The sequence below is a fragment of the Cavia porcellus genome, unplaced genomic scaffold, assembly GCF_034190915.1.
Source record: "Cavia porcellus strain 051 isolate PalLab524CR breed Dunkin Hartley unplaced genomic scaffold, mCavPor4.1 scaffold_14, whole genome shotgun sequence".
Taxonomy (NCBI): domain Eukaryota; kingdom Metazoa; phylum Chordata; class Mammalia; order Rodentia; family Caviidae; genus Cavia; species Cavia porcellus.
In genome coordinates, this window is record NW_026947497.1 from 31,504,966 (window position 1) to 31,523,658 (window position 18,693).

The window sequence follows — 18,693 nt, forward strand, 5'->3', positions numbered from 1 at the left end:
TCACTTGTGAATACACATGGGAGCAAATCAGTATGTTTGCCCTACTAATGAACAATTTCTGGAAATCAATAAATGCACATTTTGGACAAATGTATTTTATGTCAAATATATAATAGTAATATAAATATTATCAAACATTATTTTATCTCAACATAAAATACAATATTTTATACTAGCAATCAGTGTTAACTAGTGATTTCATAAATATGGAACCTGCCTCTATTCATGCAAATAAAATAAAAATAGAATAAAAGTAATTTAATGATTAACCACTCACTAATAATTAACTGCAGTTAATATTCTAAATAAGAAACAATCAAATCTCTACCACACAAATTTGTTACTATTAATTTGGGGAGGGGCCAGGGATCATACTCATAATCACCTGCTTGCAAAGCAGGTGCTCATGCAGCTGAGCTAAATCCCCGGCCCCACTATTAAATTTTATAATTGATATTTTTAGGAATTTCAAAAATATGAACTATTATTGTAACATTTTTCCTTAATGCAGGAAAAGTTAATCATTTAGGAATATATTTAGGAAGTCAAGGAACTAAAGAGTTTTAAAAACAAATGTTCAGAACTACTAATACAATTGAGTATTTTGTTAAATTTGAATATAAAAATTTTTATTCTATGTGGAAGATACTAATGGAAATGACATAAAGATTTCATTCACAGTAACAGCAGAAATATAACTTTTATAAAAAATGAATAGTTTTGTAGAAAAAGCAAGTAAACTGATTTTGAGTCATGACAGGAAATCATTCTCTATATTGACAGACATTATAGAATTTCACATGGAAATAAGTCCAAATAAAATTGCTTGTCTCTTCAGAATTGTTTCCTGAATATTATCAAAAGAAAATACAATATAGACAAATAGTTAATTGTTTTGAAATTAATTTGCCTATATTTTATGCACGTTATTTTTGTTATTTTGTTTTGATTTTTGCCAGGGATTGAACTCATGACCTCGCACTTGCTAAGCAAATGCTTGTGCCACTGAGCTAAACCACAGACCTTCATAAGTCTTTAATGTCAGTATATTTGAAACTATAGCGAATGTTTAATTTTTAACAATTACAACTTAATATTGCCACTAATTCTGCTGAAAATAAAGCCATGTCTATCAAAGAAACTTGTCACATTGTTACTGACATTTTCTGAAGCAGTACTGCAAGTTTTCTTTGTGACTGTCTTTTCTGGTCCTGTCATGCCTACCTTGATATCCTGGATAGATCCAGAGAATGCATGTTTCATGATCATTTAAGCTTTGGGGAATAATCAGAAGTAACACAGTTCCTGACCCAGTAAATAAAGTGTCTAAGTACACACTTTTAGGACCTCATAAAGATGTTTTTATAAGCCCCTTGTTTTAGTTACTTTTTCCTTGCTAGGACAAAATACCGTACACTCACAAAATAAAGAGATTTTTAGAGGTTTCAGTCTGTACTTAGCTAGCTCCCAGGGAGGGCAGCAAGGCAGTTCCAGCAGTAGGCAGCAAGTCATAAGCAGGGTCTTCCTTTTCCTTTTTATTTGAGTCAGGCTAAAAGCTATTGTTTGGTGCCCTCACACCCAAGAGGATTCTTTCTTTAGCGAATTCATTCAGCCACACCCAGAATTATGCTGAGCCAATTAAAGGACTAATTCAGAACCACAAACACTTAATTCCAGTGTTACATACCCGTGATCTTGTCACCTCCCACATGCCATACCTCCCAGTGCATAGAGCTTTAGGGGAAATCTAGACATTAGCCATAACATAAATTTCTACAAGCTAGAAACTTCACAGCAGCATTTACTGCGGTATTGATCACACATTTTGAAGGCAGTCACTGAAAAAAAAAAAAAAATACAACAGCTGCAATAAATGTGTTCAAAACAAGGGGTAATTTTTAATTTTTTTCCTTTTTTTTTTCAGGGTTGGGGGTGACTATCAAAGCCAAAATGTCTCTTACCTTGCTTTTATTCAAACTTCCACCTCTGACTAGGATTGACATTTAGATAACGATACACATTACATGTATTTCTAGTACTGTTTGTTCCTCTTCCAAAAGCAGTGAATAAGTGGCAGGACTTCTGTCTTCCATACTCTAGCCACACAATGAGCTAATGTTCTTAAAATCTATGGAATAAGTTGCTTGATCTGTGAATATTTCATCCTCAGAGATAATACTGACTGCAATGCTGAATGTGACAGCATGGATGCAGAGGTCTGGTAAACACAATATCCCCCTTCTCCTTTGCTAACAAGTTATCTATTACAACCCATTTAGTACAAAGCTTGAGTCAAACCCTTTGGGAAAAATGCCAAAGTTTCTACTCAAATATTTTTTTTTTTTTTGCTTCCCAGAAGAAAACCACACATTGGATATCCAGAATAAATAATTATTACCTAAACCTCATATTAGTCTTTTTTTTTTCTTTCTTTCTTTCTTTTTTTTTTTTTTTTTTTTTTTTTTCTTTTTGAGACAAGGTCTCACTATGCAGTTCAGGCTGGGCTTGAGCTCACCTGTAGCCCAGGCTGGTCTCTAACTTGAAACAATCCTCCTGCCTCAGCCTCCAGAGTGCTGGGATTACAGATGTGAGCCACGGCTATATTACTCTTTTCTTAACAGTATTCCCTCAATCATCAAATTTGTAAATGACATTCTTTTGGGCAGAAGAATATCTAATGGCTAAAATTCTCCTTGACTATTTAACTCACAATTCTTCACAAAAACCACAGATTCACACACCCCCAGAAATGACATATTTTAATGTATCTATTCCTGTGGCAGTATATTTTAAGAATGTGAAATATGCTATAATAAAATATTTATGATTAATATGCTGTATATAAGAGTATATATTAATTTTCTAATAATCATTTGTATATGCTATTTTTATAGGAGTTGGGAATTTAGAAAAAATGTTAAGGAGAACATAAACATTCTATTCATCTCAGACACTCTCCTCTATGTTATTAGTAACAACCTTCATTAATGTGGTGTATTTAAGACATCATATAAATATTATTAAGGTATGTTAATTAAAGTTTATATCTTATATAAGAGTTAATTTCTTTATGCTACACAGTTGTATATGTAATGGGTAATGCCATGTAAAGAATATATATCATGGAAAATATATAGAATACCTTCTGTTATGGTTTGAAAACTGGTGGTCAACTTAACGCCAGCTGGATTACATCAGCATGCATTGAGAGAAGATGCTCCACCTGAGGAGGGTTGCCAGGATAAATAGGTGGAGAAGAAAGGAGGCGTTGAGGGTTGAGGCATTAAGGAGGCATTGTGGGTTCTCCTACGAGTTGCTGTTTGAGCTGTTGGTTCTCCTGGAGAAGGTTTGGTCCTCACATCGAGTATTGCTTCCTGGCTCCGGAGGGGAAGACATGTGCTGCTTGGTCTCCAGGATGAACTCGTCACGCTGCTTCCTGGCACGTACCCGACTGTGCTTGTTGTCGGAGGACCTTGGGGCCTCTATGTCACTGAGAACAGCCCCACTCTTTGTTGTGTGACTTCTGAGCTCCAATGTAGAACCCTCATCCCACTAGCACAGCTCCTTCATCCTGCTGGCATAGACTTTCTGGCTTTCACCGCTGACTCTTGGGTCTTCCTGGCACGAATCCATAAAAGAGACTGGCGTGAGTCCTTCTTGTGGGCTCTGGACCTCCAGTTGGACTCGTGGAGGCGTTGTCCTGAGCTCTGGGTTTTTATCTGGACTCATGTGGGACATTGATTTGGGGTTTAGACTCTTGACTAAATAATCTATGTCTTTGGTGTTGCGGATAGATTTCCTGCATTCTCCTGTATTAACTTCCTGTGACCATTATAAAAATATTATAAACTCCATGTCCTGATCTGAATTGTTCTCTGTATACATCCCCTGACTACAACACCGTCAATTGCCTAAAATCCCTGTGTTCTACCCATATATTCCTTTATCTTTCCAGGAACCCCTGTCATTCATAATATCTTTACTATATGTATAGTTTTTTTCTTGTGCAGAATGTCATATACTTTGACTTACATATTATAGAACCTGATTTATTTCATTTAGCAATGCTCTCAGATTTTGTCCATGTCTTCTAACAGCTTGATTTTTGTTTATTCCTAGATAATAGTCCATATATAAACCTTGATTTACTCACTTCCTGAAATGCATCTTGTTTTCCCTTTGGTTTTGACATTTGTGAATTTGACTGCTATAAATATTTTTTTTGCAGGTGATTTTGTAAATACAAGTTTACAGCTCCTTTTTTGAAATCACCAGGAGGGTACATCCTGTAATCTATGTGTTTTCGCTTTGTAATAAACTGACAGTCTTCTAATACAGCTTTTTAAATTTTGCATTCTAAAGCACAATGCATGAGCGTGCCTATTGCTAGTCACGCAAAACCTGACAAAAATTACTTTGAACAAATACATGAAAGAGGAGAAATTTCCTATCTAAGGTCTTGGTGATGGCTGAAATGATCATGAAGGAATAAAAACACACTGCTCATGAGAAAGTCCTGCATTAGGGCCATGACTATAGTTAAAAAGAAGGAGTAATACATTTCAAAATGCTAAATACCTACATAAGAAGGGGACTTATGGAAACACAAGTGTTTTTCTATGAACTAGAATTCAAATGTAAAATTATGTTGTAGTCATTTTTTTTAATTACTAATATTCAACCCGGTACTTGGATCTTAACAAAAATAGTCACTATACTTCAGATAACTATTTCTTGGAACAAAGAAATTACTGGTAATACATTCAGTGAATTGGTGTTCTCTGTGAATACCGTCTATACACAATTAAGAGAAAATACAAGTCATAATTTATGTAGTTATAAAAGTAAATCTTACAACTTGAAGACATTGCTTACTTCCAAAACAAATTAAAAATAATCTTTGCTACGAAAAGAACTAAAACTTTTAGGCAATGTGTAACTTTTCTATTTTATTAAATTTTATTTACATCCAGTATTGTTTGAACCAATGAATAATGCTTTATTCTTGAAATGTAATTTTAATATGTAATCAAGATGAGTAAACAGATTTGTTTTATTTGTGCACATTATGTTGATTTCAGCATTATATTGATGTTACTTGATATAAATTTAATTTTACCTGTAATGAAGTGTCAGAATTTAATAGCAGGTAGAAAAGTTTGAATTCATAAATGGAAGGCAAAAGAGCAAAAACTTGCAATTCATTAAGGTTTTAATTTCCTCTTAAATTTATCTCAGTTTTAGTCTTTTAGATTTCACTGAGTTCCAATTTAATGTGATAGCTATTGAAATAATGAGATTTACAGAGAGATGTATTGTCATTTTTAATAGTTCCTCTGAAATATATTTCTGTATGAGATTGAACGCAGCTAAGCATTACGATGGTGAACCAAATGAACTATTTAGTTCTTAGAATAAATGGTACTTCATAGATTATTCATTACAATTTCAGACCAGTAAAGAGAAATTAAAAACGCTTTCAAACTAAACAATATTTTCCAGACTTAGAAAAGATGATTAATTCTGTATATTGGAAGGAGAGCAGGAAAAAAGGAGAATGGTGAATTAATATAATTTATCTGTGAAGTTTTCATAAGCTAGTACAATGTAGATTCATGAAAGAAAGCATTCACTGATTTGTATTTCACTGACTGTAGTATTCAACCATACATCAGGAATTCAGATGAGACCAACAGCAGTGAGACAAACGGTGCATTTTTTTGCCATTTCAAAATATAGTTGAATTTCTCCCTCCTTTGTTAAGAATTTAAAACAACTAAAATTCTGGTATTCCCAATAACATTCCAGTGAAAACTCTGTAAAATATAGACATTTCTTCCATGATTTTATTTCTGAGGATATCTGCCTCCTTTATATTGGATGGTATATTTACTCTTCATGAAGGTTATTCTCCCATTATGTACATCACTGGATGTAAAACTACTACTATGTATTAAACAGTATTAAAAATAAAAATATCAATTTGTGTTTTAAACTCTATTGATACAGGACACTTAATAAGCAAAATAATATATAAGGACATTTCATGAAACTAAGAACTAAGGCTAGTGATATCTATGCATCTCTGCTGCCCATATATTAACTTGGATCCCTGGAACAGCACTCTCTTTGGGAAGGCAGCATGCTAATCACAAGTATCATCACCACTTTAGTATGGACTATTGACAGTCTTGTATAAGTGTGGCTGCAATGCTTTCTTTTGGTGGGTTTTAGAGCCTTCACTGAACTACATCCCTTGAGTATTTATTTATTAATTTTTGTTTTTGGAACGGGACCCCACTGAGTTGCTCAATTAGCTGGTTAAGTTCAGACTTGTGATCTATTTGCCTCTGTTCCCCAGATTGCTTGAATTATAGAAGTGGGCAATCACCTCCAGTGAGTGCAATACATTTTCAGGTCACATATGTTACATAATAAATATCTATATGCTTTTAAGAAAATATATTATAGATTCTTTATCTATGCAAACTCTCCACTTAATCTTGAGTGGAAGGCAGTAATAGTTCTACTTTATAAAGTAAATATTCTTATTCTTCCAAGATTTTCTCCCCAAATTTTAAGAGGCAATTTTATCTAGCCCTAGTTACCTATTTTAGATTCAATATGTCTAAGTAAGGAAAACAGTGAGGAAATTTCCCTTCTGCGCACTTCCAAAACTTTTCTTTCCCTGATGGCCTTCACAATAATGGTGCCTGGGTAATGAACTTTGTGTAATTCTTTTCTTCTTCAACAATTAACAGCAAGTATACGAACTGAAATGATTACCTTAATTGCTTATATGTAAGGTGTTTTCCATATTTCTATTCATATTAGTATTAATTAAATTGGGAATTTACAATCAACTACTATCTTTAGATTTCTAAGTTACTATAGTATCCTTTTCAACATTTACCAATGTATAGATCAATAAATCTTCATTTGTTGAGTGGGATTTCAATTGTCCCAATTTTATATTTGTTTGCTAGACAGAAATATAATAATTTTAAATAATTTCATGATTTAATACTTACTAGCAATCATTAAAAATTGTTTAATATATAACACATAACATACATTTATTTAACACATACTATATAATTAATCTTTAATACTTAATTAATAAATAATAACTTAATATGATTAATGCTTAGTAATGCAATAATTTTAAAATAATTTTTGGGTGAACTGATTTTCTGGACTCAACCTATTTAGTAAAGTCAAACTGCAAATAATAGCTACAAATCATTGCTTTTCTTAAATAGTTCTAAAAAAATTAATTATCCTGCATTGTGTTTGTCTATTCCTTCCAAACAAGCCCTCCTCATGCTGTCTGCAAACTCCTTCCTCTACCCACTTCTCTTCTCGAGTTCAGTTTACGGTTCAAGTCAGCACCCATCTCCTTCGTTAACCAAATTATCCAACACAATGGCAATAAATCGTTCCTGTTCCAAAATAATCATATTTTCACGTTGGCATTCCAGTCTCTCCTGTGCTTTTTAAGTTTGGTGTTTCTCATTTATCTTGCCCAGTTTTACCTCTTCTACCAGAAGCCTAAATTGTGCTAATCTTTTAGTTTAGAGCTTTTTTTTTTTTTTTTTTTTTTTTTTTTTTTTTTTACTATATTTCATTCCCCAAAAGTTTTGGATAGGCACTTTCCTTTTATATCTCTTGGTCAAACTGGATATTTTCCCCATTGTTTTCATAATGTTTCAGAAGGACTTAACATTTTATCTTTCCAATTTGTATGAAGTTCCCAAATACAGTAAGTTCGTGACTCTATGAATGAGTTCCATTTTGGGAGAATATTCCTAAATCAGACCAAGTGAGTCTTATACACCTTTAACAAAAATATGTAAGGTAAAACAAACAAACAAACAAAACACACACAAACACAATAAATTCCCAACTCTACTATGCTGCTGTACATATTGCTCTGCAGTAAGCACACAAGACTACAACTGTGAACATATGCAGCAGATATGTCAATTGTTTTGAATATTTGGTAGGCAGGGTCCTTTCATTTCTGAATATTTGGTAGGCAGGGTCCTTTCATTTCTGAGAACGCTTGCAAGTCAAATGTGCCTAAGTGTTATGGATGAAAAACTGATAGTCAATTTAACGCCAGCTGACATAAAGAAGCATGGTGCTGAGTGTAAATGTTTCACCTAAGGAATGTTGCTAGGATAAATAGGAGATGTGGAGAAGGACAAGTGAGGCATTGTGGGTTTCTCTAACTATTGCTGTTCTAGCCATTTAATCTCCAAGACAAACTCATCATGTTAATTTTCTCCATGTGTTCAACTGTTCTTATTGTTGGAGGTACTCGGGACCTCCATGTCACTGCGGATGGCTGCGGTGCTTTTCAGGAAAGCTCTGGTCTTTATTATGAGTGTGGTTTCTTGGCTCCAGTGTAGTATCCTTAACCTACCAGCACAGCTCCTTCACCCAACTGGCATAAATTTCCTAGCTTCCACTGCTGACCTTTGGCCTTCCCAGTGCAGATCTATAAAACAGACTGCTGTGAGTCCTTGTGATGGACTCTCAACCTCCAGTTGGAGTCGTAGGAGACATTATCATGGGCTTTAGGTCTTCATCTGGACTTATGCAGGACATTGCTGTGGGATCCAGGCCCTTGGCTGAGTATTTTGTGTCTTTAGTGTTGCAGACAGATTTCTTGCACTTTCTTGTGTTTTACTCTGGATGACATCATAAAATAATATTATAAATTCTGTGTCCTGATTCTAATTGTTCTCACAACCCCTGACTACAACAGAAATCGGTATCAGGAGAGTAGTGTCATTGCTGTTATGTTGCCTGGCCATTTGGCTTAAGAACCTTGGAAAATAATGTGGAAAGATTCTGAGAGGCTGTCTCTTTGGTCAGTCTCTGTAAAGCATATTGGACACTCTGGTTGGAGCTTGGAAAATCAGAGTGCTGATGGAAATGCTACCAGTAAAGATGAAGCTTGAGAAGCTTCTATTGAGGTCTGCATCTGCTCTGGGGTACAGGAAGTATATTGTGCTTTGGCTGAAAGTTGTTGAACATTTTGCTTGTGTTTAGAGATATTATCTGGGTGATGGAAAAAATTCAGTACAGTCTACGTTTGGGATGGTAGCTTTTGACCAGAGCTTTGTTGGAAATTTGGAGCCAACAGCCAGGAGATTAATTTAAAACATTTGCCAGAAAGAAGGCTCCAGTGGACCTGAGAGTTGCAAAGATGAAACATAGTTGTTTAGAAGAACAGGCCAATGGAAAAATGAATTGAGGTCTTTTACCTGAAGATAAGAGTATATTTGAATTGTGGGAGATCCTTATATTTTAGACTTGCCACGCCATGTTAAAAGTTAATGGGAAGCGAGGACTGTAATTGTAAACTTTGAATTTATTTTAATGTTGTTTTTATATGTTTGTAAGAAGATTAATTAGAGCATTATGTTTAATGTTGAACCTTGGCCACACTTTGAATAGTAGTCCTGGTCCTTAGTTTGAGTATGATTTCTTGACTCCAATGTAGAATCACCAATTTACTGGCACAGCTCCTTTACCAGCTATCATAGGCTTTCTAGCTCCATCACTGACCTTTGGGCCTTCCCAGTGCAGATCCATAAAACACACTGGTGTGAATCCTTCTCGTGGGCTCTCACTGGACTTGTGGGAGGAATTTTAATAGGTTTTAGGTCTGCATCAGGACTCAGGTAGGACATTGCTGTGGGATCGAAGGCCTTGGCTGAGTAGGCCAGGTCTTTAGTGTTGTGAACAGATGTCCTGTACTTTCTTGTGTTTCACTCTGGGTGATCATCATAAAATGTTACAAATTCTGTGTCCTGATTCTAATTGTTCTCTTCAAAACCCCAGACTACAACATTCTCTTTAAATTATTATTTTGGCCTAGTATTTTTTAAGAGCATCCCATTGTGTAGGATCCCAAGACAGGAAGAGACAGTGAATTGGAGAAAACAAAAGAACCAGAAATTGAAAAGATCAGTAGTTTATGAAAGAATCAACAGATGAGAAATGTTTACATTTCCCTGTTTGCTTTAGTTTACTAGTAGACAAAAATTAAGTTAGACTAAATGTCTTTAACTTCATGTACAGTTTTCATTTTTCTCATAAGATGATAAATACAAAGTTATGTATCAGTTTGTTTGAAAGTAGATGGAAATATGACCACATTTGTTCAAACCCTAAAAAAGTACCTTTCTAATCTTGTAAATATTTATCAAAAACATACAAAATAAGTTTAATAAAGAAATAGTGGTTTTAAAAGATGCTGAAAGTGTTCAAAGTGACCATGAAAGTACTAATGACCCCCTCAGCTTGAGCCAATGTTAAACAAGTTTTTTTCTGGTACTATAAAACCTGCCCTCTGACTTCCCAATTTTTAGAATGTTCTCTTCAGAAAATATGTAAAATTTTTCTTTCACTTTAAGATGTAATTCTCCACCCAGCTTCCTGTTGTCTTTCCTAAGGATCTGAAGCCCTTCCCTTTGAAGTGCAACTTTCAACAGAGATTGAGCTACTTTCCAAGGTTTCCAAGGAGTTTAGCAGTATTGCATCAGAAGGCCCCTTGCTTCAAGTTATGAAATTACTTTGTCTCCTGAATGTAATGGAGACATTTGCTTTTTATGGGTAACACAGATGAATTATAATCTCTCTCTGTCTCTAGCTTGTCCCTCTCTCCCTGACTGCCCCCCCCCAATTTAAAATCTTTTCTCCTTTTATTTCAACAGAATTGAGTTCGACTTGAATTGGCCTTTCTCTTTTCTTACGATAGCCTGAAATAAAATCTTCCTTTCCTTTTTTATGTTGACTGATGTAATATAATGTTTGTTTAACAGAAAATATGGCCTCGTTAAACCATTTTTTTCCTATCAGAATATTCTAACATTAGATGATCAAACTGAGTAACTTAAACTTCAATGAATATATGATAGAGTTTCTTTGGTACCTTTCTCAAGAGGTTGCCATAGTACGATGCATCAGAACTTTTGCTAATACGTTCCATCAGGCACATGTACTAAAAATGGTGAGCACTGAAACAGGAAGGTAGCAAAAGACCTGGAGACAATGAACTAGAAGCTCTCACTCCCACTCATGTAGGTGTGTTTGGGCTTAGGGTCACTCTCTAAGGTTTAGGTATCATTTTCTTAACCTAACAAGGGGTACTCAACAGTGTCTGAACAATCAGTTTCTATAAAACGTTATGTGTATTAGAAACTGTTGAGGAGGAGCAGGGTCCTGTGGGAGGTTGAGGGGATTTCTCAGAGTGATTGGGCCAAGGAGGGAGTGTGGTGATGATTCCGATAGATGGGCTCTGCGGACAGGTCAGGCACCAGGGAAAGGCCAAGCCACACAGGGAGTGGGAATCATCTGGTGAGGAAAATGGTGGTCAAGTCCAGGGCTCCAAGAATCTCAACAAAAAATGCCTCATTCAGTTGGAAAGCATAGTGAGTTATAATAGGCAACTGCAAGTTTTAAACTTACTTGTGGAATACCAAATTTGATGAATTTCAAATGAGAGGAACACCAAAGTATTGATAAAAGAGAAATATAACCCTCATTCTGCACTTGATCTTAGCCAGAAGTTATTATCAAGAGGTGATAATAACTCCCAATCTGATAGACGACAAACACACTGAGTTTTGTCTTCCAAAATCAAAGAATGAATTCTAGGGAGCAACATCAGTTCAGGGTAAAAAGATTTATTGAGAAACAGCTCCTGAGAGACAGGAGGGGTCTAAAAAGTGAGCTATCACAGAGGCCTTTCATTGTGGGTAATTTACCTGACAAAGTTAAAATATGGGTACAAAGTAGGTCAATCTATGATCAAGCAGTAAGATAACAAGCATAGCCACTTAGCTAATATCTATGCAACAGGTAAGTGGGGAATGCAGCAAGGGTATCTTTATCCTTCATTATCCATGACTTCTAAATTAAGACAATTTTGGGAAAGGGACGTGTCCAAGTGTTCTGGTCACTCATCCGGGTGTGTGGTGCACATCTAGACTTAATGAGGTGGGTCATACCAAATACTATATAATATCAAATTTCCATTCACCCTGTAAGAGTGTAAGTCCAAAAACTGTGACTTTAAATTCAAGGCCTTACCTCCTTCTGATGCTCCGCTACCAAATGCGTTAATGAGTTTTCATCTTGTGCATGGACTTCATCAAGATTCTCTCCCTCTCTGAGTGTATATTTATTTCTACCTAACTTAGCTGATTATAATAATATGGCTGTGTTTTAGTACTTAATTGTATAACTTTGCTATTTGCAAAGAAATCATAGATGACAGGGGAGTGGACAGCTAAACTGCCAATGTACTGAACTGCTTCTAGGAATGTTCAGTGACATAGTGCCCTTTGGGGTATGAATTTAAAATGGTTTTCCCCAATTAAAAATATATTGATAATAAATGCAAATATCTGATAATCGTGTATTTAATTATTTTTATCAAATTTTTTTCTTCCAAAATACAAAAATTTCTTTTATAAATTCATGATGTTATTTACTGCTTCTAATTTTACATTTTAACAGAAATTGTTGTGAACTGAGCATGCATATATTTAGAGTCAGAATGTGAATAGTCAGTTGCCAGTCATAAGTTGACCTCAATTTAGGATGCACATTAATTTTAACTTTAAATATTTCATGGTGTATAATTGATCATTTGCATGTGTATTTCTATTTTTAATGCTTAGATGTCAAGTATATTTTTGTTCCGTGGTGGCATATGGCTGTTAAGATACAAGAGTTTTGTGTTTTTAAATCTATTTTTCAGCTAGTATAATCTTACAGTTGAACATTTCGCATAAAAACAAAATATAAAGATCTGTTCTTACCTGTTTTTTGTAATTATGTGAAACTAATTATCCTCTTATGGTTCTGTGACTATTCTTCTACAGCTGAACTTCCTAGAAAGAGGTGGAAATTTCAAAACTATTAATTATTGAAGTTTTCCACCATAGAAAATCTTATTTGCACATTAAGTAGGATATAACCAGCAGAGGAAGTATAAATACATCTTTAATCGGAAAATATTGATTGACTCTTTTGTGTGTGTGCGTGTGTGCATGTGTGTGTGCCTGCGTGTGTGTGTGCGTGTGTGTGTGTGTGTGTGTGTGTGTGTGTGTGTGTATCAGACAGAGTCTCACTGTGCAGCTCAGTTTGGCTTGTTTGGCTCTTTAAACATACTCTAAAGAAGGATAACTATTTCCTTAATTTATTTTTGTATTTTTAAACTATAATTTATTTTTATTTTAAAATAAATGTAATAAGTTAGTGAACCTATATCATTTTTACACGCAAAGCTTATATACAAAGTTTGAAAGGTGCATAAAGTCTTTTCAACATAAATTTTAAAAGTCAAATGTAAAAATGAGCACAATTTTCTTTTAACATTATTTTTTTCCTTTTGTGCGAAGTTTTGCTTTAAGTTTGATGACATTGACCACAATGTACACAGATCTAGGAACACGGGCTATCAGAGACCATGCTGCTTCGACCGAACTGTACAGCTAAGGCTGGCTGAGCTCAAGATTTAAAGAGAAATTTACCCAAAGAATGTGTTCCACATTCCTAAGGAAGTATCAGGAATATTCCTATTTGGCTGTAAACTTGATAGTCCAGATCTAAACAACACCAGGCGATTTTGATGCCTTCGATTGCAGGTAGCAGGTTTCTGATGATTCTTCTTTGCCAGCTGCTATTTCACAGTGGGTCACAGTAACTGCCATGCCCTTGTCTCTCCCTCCCATAGACTACTGAGCTGAGAAAGTATGCAAGAACAATTATTTAAAAAAATTAAAGGATAAAATTAAATTCTTTTATTTAAGAATATATCTAAAAGTACTATAGATAATTGGATTTTCATAGCATAAAAATTCATATTTTTTTTTCTCAACATGGTAAAAAGCAAGAGCAAAGAATAGAAAAAGGAAAAAGGCTTTTATTGGGTGCCCTGGAAGCCTGCAGTAGATTGCAAGCTCTCCTTGAGACAGACAAAGAAGCTGCTGGCTTTTATTCAGTTTGACAAGGGGTGGAGTTTGCAGGGGCAGCAGAGTGACGTATTGACAGCTGATTGGAGGAATGTTGGCCCACACATAAAAAGCATAGCATTCAATTATGTATTTTGCAAGAACCTGAAAGTCATTGTTGAAGGAGGCACTGTCCAACGCCATATTGGGCAGCTGCCAAGCTGAACCTAGTAGGGCTTCACAGTGGTGGAACTCATCAAAAGTGTTAGCACAGAGCACATTAAAATGCTGCATTTCAGGCCCAGTGTAGTGGTGGCGCATGCCTGAATCCCAGCACTTGGAGGTTCATGAGGGAGGATTGCTGTAAGTTGAAGCCTAGCTTGGGCTATCTGGTGAATTCAAGGTAGTCCTAAATCACAGAATGAGAAAGTATCAGAAAGTGTGTAATGATAATTTTTACAAAGTACTCCATGAAAAAAAAATTTTTTTTTACAAAGTACTCCACGAAAAAAAAAAAAAAAAAAAAAAAAAAAAAAAAAAACTATAGAGACTTCAAAGAATTTAAAAAAGCTATTTGATATTATTAACCATGCTATCATCAAAGCAGGAGGGATGGCAATGCAATTCATTGATTAAACACTGAATATGTGTAAGAAGAGCAGCAAGAGGAATAGGGGATGAAAAATTGAGTGAATTAATACTAAACTGACACCAAAGTACAAGTGGCATGTGCCTGCTTTCTTTATAGCATCAGCTAAAATTTATTTAGAGCAAGAACTGGATTAGAGATTCGTTGTTATTTACATGGAGAAATATGTCTCTCAACCTATTAGATGCCAAACATGCCAAGTCTGTGGTTTCACAACATCTGGGAATGAAGTTAAAAGACAAAGAATGTTTCATTCCATAATTGGCTGACCACAAAGTAATTTTAGTTCACAGAGGAGAAACGATTCATGGTGGGTGGAAGGTAACAAAGCAATAAGGAACTCCAACAGCATTTCTGCCTGTTTTATCTTATTTAGGCTACTCAGGGTGGTAGCACTTAAACCCTTAAGCCTAGTGTTCTTAAGCCTAGCATTGCACTAATTCAATTCCAGCATCGTAATCTCTAGATCCACCCACCTCTGAAAAACCTATAACCACATGGGGCTTTGATGGGACATTTAGACACAAGCTATAACACCTGAATTTCTAGGAGGGGTTCCATTCGTGGCCACAGAGGCTCTTTGTCACAGATAACTTTTACAGCAAAATCACAAAGTGGATACAGCATGTGTCAAGCTACAATCAACTTGTATGATTAAAGTATAGTTGCTTAGCTAATAGTGATTCCACAGAGAAGTGAATTAAGTAACAAACATATGTAGAAAGAAATAATCATTCTTGAAAACGGAGGGGAGTATGAATCCAGAAGTTCTGGTCACCTGTCTCCCTTCCTAGCACATATCTTGGCTCAGTGGACCAGGTAGTGGTACTTGAGATGCACAGTGAAACCTTCGATGAAAAGAAACTTGTTCTGTTTTTCTTCTAAAGATGAGCAAATATTTCTAAGAAATTTTAATTTGATAAATGAACAATATCTTGCAAAATTACTGTGACACTAGATGCCACATGATCACAACTGAACAATATCTCTTCCCCAATCTGTTGTATTTTGGGAGACTGTGTTCCAACAATAAGAGGTTATGGAGGTGATTGCATCTACGGAGGTGGAGGAGAAATAGATAGAAGAATCCTTTACCTCAAATGAGACAAGGGAAGTGTGTAAAACGTGTGAAACAGTGTCAGAATTTGTAGAGAAGAATCACTATAGCAATGTGAGTGATGAACAGGTTTAACAACAATCCAAAGTCATAATTCTGTAATGTCCTCAGAAAGAGGCAAAAGCAAGTATCATTAGATAGATTCCTTGGAACAAAACAGTTACATTTATATTTCCTTGTGTGAAATAGACAGACATGTCATTAATTTTTCATCATTCATAAGACTTTTTAATTAAGATTATTGGTTCATTTAAATAGACATAATGATCAATTTCATGATAGGAACATAATTAAGTTTATTGATTCATTTAAATAGACATAGTGATCAGTTTCATTATAACGAATTTTCATCATGTGCATGCCTTATCTCAACTCCTTTTTTCCCATTCTTGTATTTTCCCTTCAATTCCTCTTTCCCTCCTCACTTACAAAAGCTTTGTTTCTGATTTTCTTTCTTTTTCTCTTTTTTCCTTCTTTTCCCTTCCTTCATTACCCGCTCCCCGCTCACAAGTTTCCTTTCACAATCGAACATTTTCCAATTTCATAACATCTAGTTTACATTCTGGCCCTTATTTGTACTTTGCGTTTCTCACACCAGAGTAACTGCAATATTTACTCATGTGTGTTTACTTTATTTCACTTAAGAATATGGCTGCAAAATCCATTAATTTACCTATCATGTTTATAATTTTTATGATGAAATAGTGCTCCATTCTGTTTAAAAAATCCACATCTTTTTTTAATCCATTCACTGGATAATGGTAATGTGAACTTTTCTCATGATTTAACTAATATAAACTATGCCACTATAAACATGCATGTGCATGCATTGCTGAGATATGATGTTTTTAACCCTTTCAGGAATATACCAAGAAGGGGACTATTTAGGTCAAAAGTAACCTCTAGTTTTACTTATTTTGAGGACTATCCACACTGATTTTCACAAATGCATCACTTTACATTCCCACCAACAATGGAGAAATGGTCCTTTTTTCCCACATCCTCACCAGCATTTGTTATTGGTTGATTTCTTGATAATTGCCATTCATTGTGGAGTGAAATGAAATCTCAGCATTGTTTTAATTTGCAACTCTTGAATGACCAGTGATGCTGAGCATTTTTTATATACTTCTTTGTCATTTCTACTTCTTCATCTGATATGAGTCTCTTCTTTTCACATGCCTATTTTTAGATTGAATCTTTAAATTTGGGGCAGTATGATTTTTTTTAGTTCTTACATATTCCAGATACTAGTCATTTGTCTAAGGACCAGCTGGCAAAAACTTTTCTCATTCTGTGGGTTGTCTCCTTCACTCTGCTGATGATTTTTTTTTTTTGCTGTGCAGAAGCTTTTAATAAAATGATATCCTGATTCTTGATCCTTTGTAATATTTCCTAGTGGTCTGTGTTTTGCTCATAGAGTTTGAATGCACCTATGACTTCAAGAGTTCTATTTTATCTTGCAGTAGATATTTAGTTTATGCTTAATATTTGGATTTTTGATTCATTTTGACTTTAGTTTAATGCATGATGAGAGATGTGGGTATAACCTTTGTCTTCAACATGAGGAAAGCCAGTTTTTCCAGCACCATATATTGAAGAAGCTACCTTTCTTTCAGTGAGTTTGTTTGACACCTTTGTCAAATATAAGGTGGTGGGACAGGGGTTTAGCTCAGTGGCATAAGTGACTGCCTGGCAAGTGCAAGGTCGTTTTGGTCCCCCGTACTGAAAAAAAAAAAAAAAAAGATAAATATAAGGTGGTAGAGTACAATTTATGTTATAATAATTTTATATAAAGGCATCCCTCATAATCCATGTGGAATGGATTTGATAATCTGCCAAAGGACATGAAACTCTAGAGATTGTTCAGAACTTATATACAATGGTATAATAGATGCATGAAATTCCACACAATTTAAATCATCCTGAAAATACTTATGATGGCTAATAAAATTAGAATCTATCTAAGTAGCTATTATTCAAAACCAAATAGGGAATTACAACTGTCTGGTTCATTTTTAGAATGGTTGTAAATATACCATTGGAATTCATGACCATAGTTTAGGATGGTTTTCATACCCTTTGTCAATCTACTTTATCATTTCTAATATATTTTATTTTGAATTAATTTATATGTCAAATATGTTGAGGTTGCATGTCACTAAAAGCTCACTGAAGCTGTACCAGAAGTTAAAGGTACTATTCTTTTACAACAATGAAAGAAGTACAAGTAGCAATAGATATGATGTTGCTGCTTCAGCCCCAAGACTTCTGAAATGACTTCTGGTGAGTCCTTTTTAGCTGATTAATCGGAAATATTGGAGGAAAAACTAAGAGAGTACAGATTTCTATCACTTTGTAAGTGATATCTACTTCTTACTAAGCTACAGGTTTTGGTGATACCCTTTATATTAGATAACTAAGATTCTAATAGTTTTAATTGAAACATTTGATGGTTAAATTTGAATCTAAATAAAATTTGGAGAAAAATAATATCCAAGAAGTAACTATGTGGAAAATTTTAAGTTATAAATCTACAAATTAATGTTCACCTGAGAATAAATATAAATGTCTGAAAAAGAATAAAATACATTAAATGAAAGTAAAAATGATTTTATTAAAAGCTCTAATTTCTTTAAGATGCCAAGTGTGAGTTACAGCTAAAGAGTGCTAGGTAAGTGGACAAGAATAATTTGCTTTCTTCAATTCTGAAATAAATATAACAGTTGATTTAGAAAAAGGTATTTTGTTAAATTGAGTTATATAGTATACATTCCTGGCTTCAGACTTTTTTTAAAATTATGTCTTTGTAGTTGGTCATAACGGTAAGCTATAAGCAAATCAATATTGCTTTGATATTTTCAGATATTTTTTCTTAGTTACTCTTATTTAAGATTTAAAAATTGTTCTTGAAACACTGAGCTTTCTGGTCTTTTTTTTTTTTTTTTTTT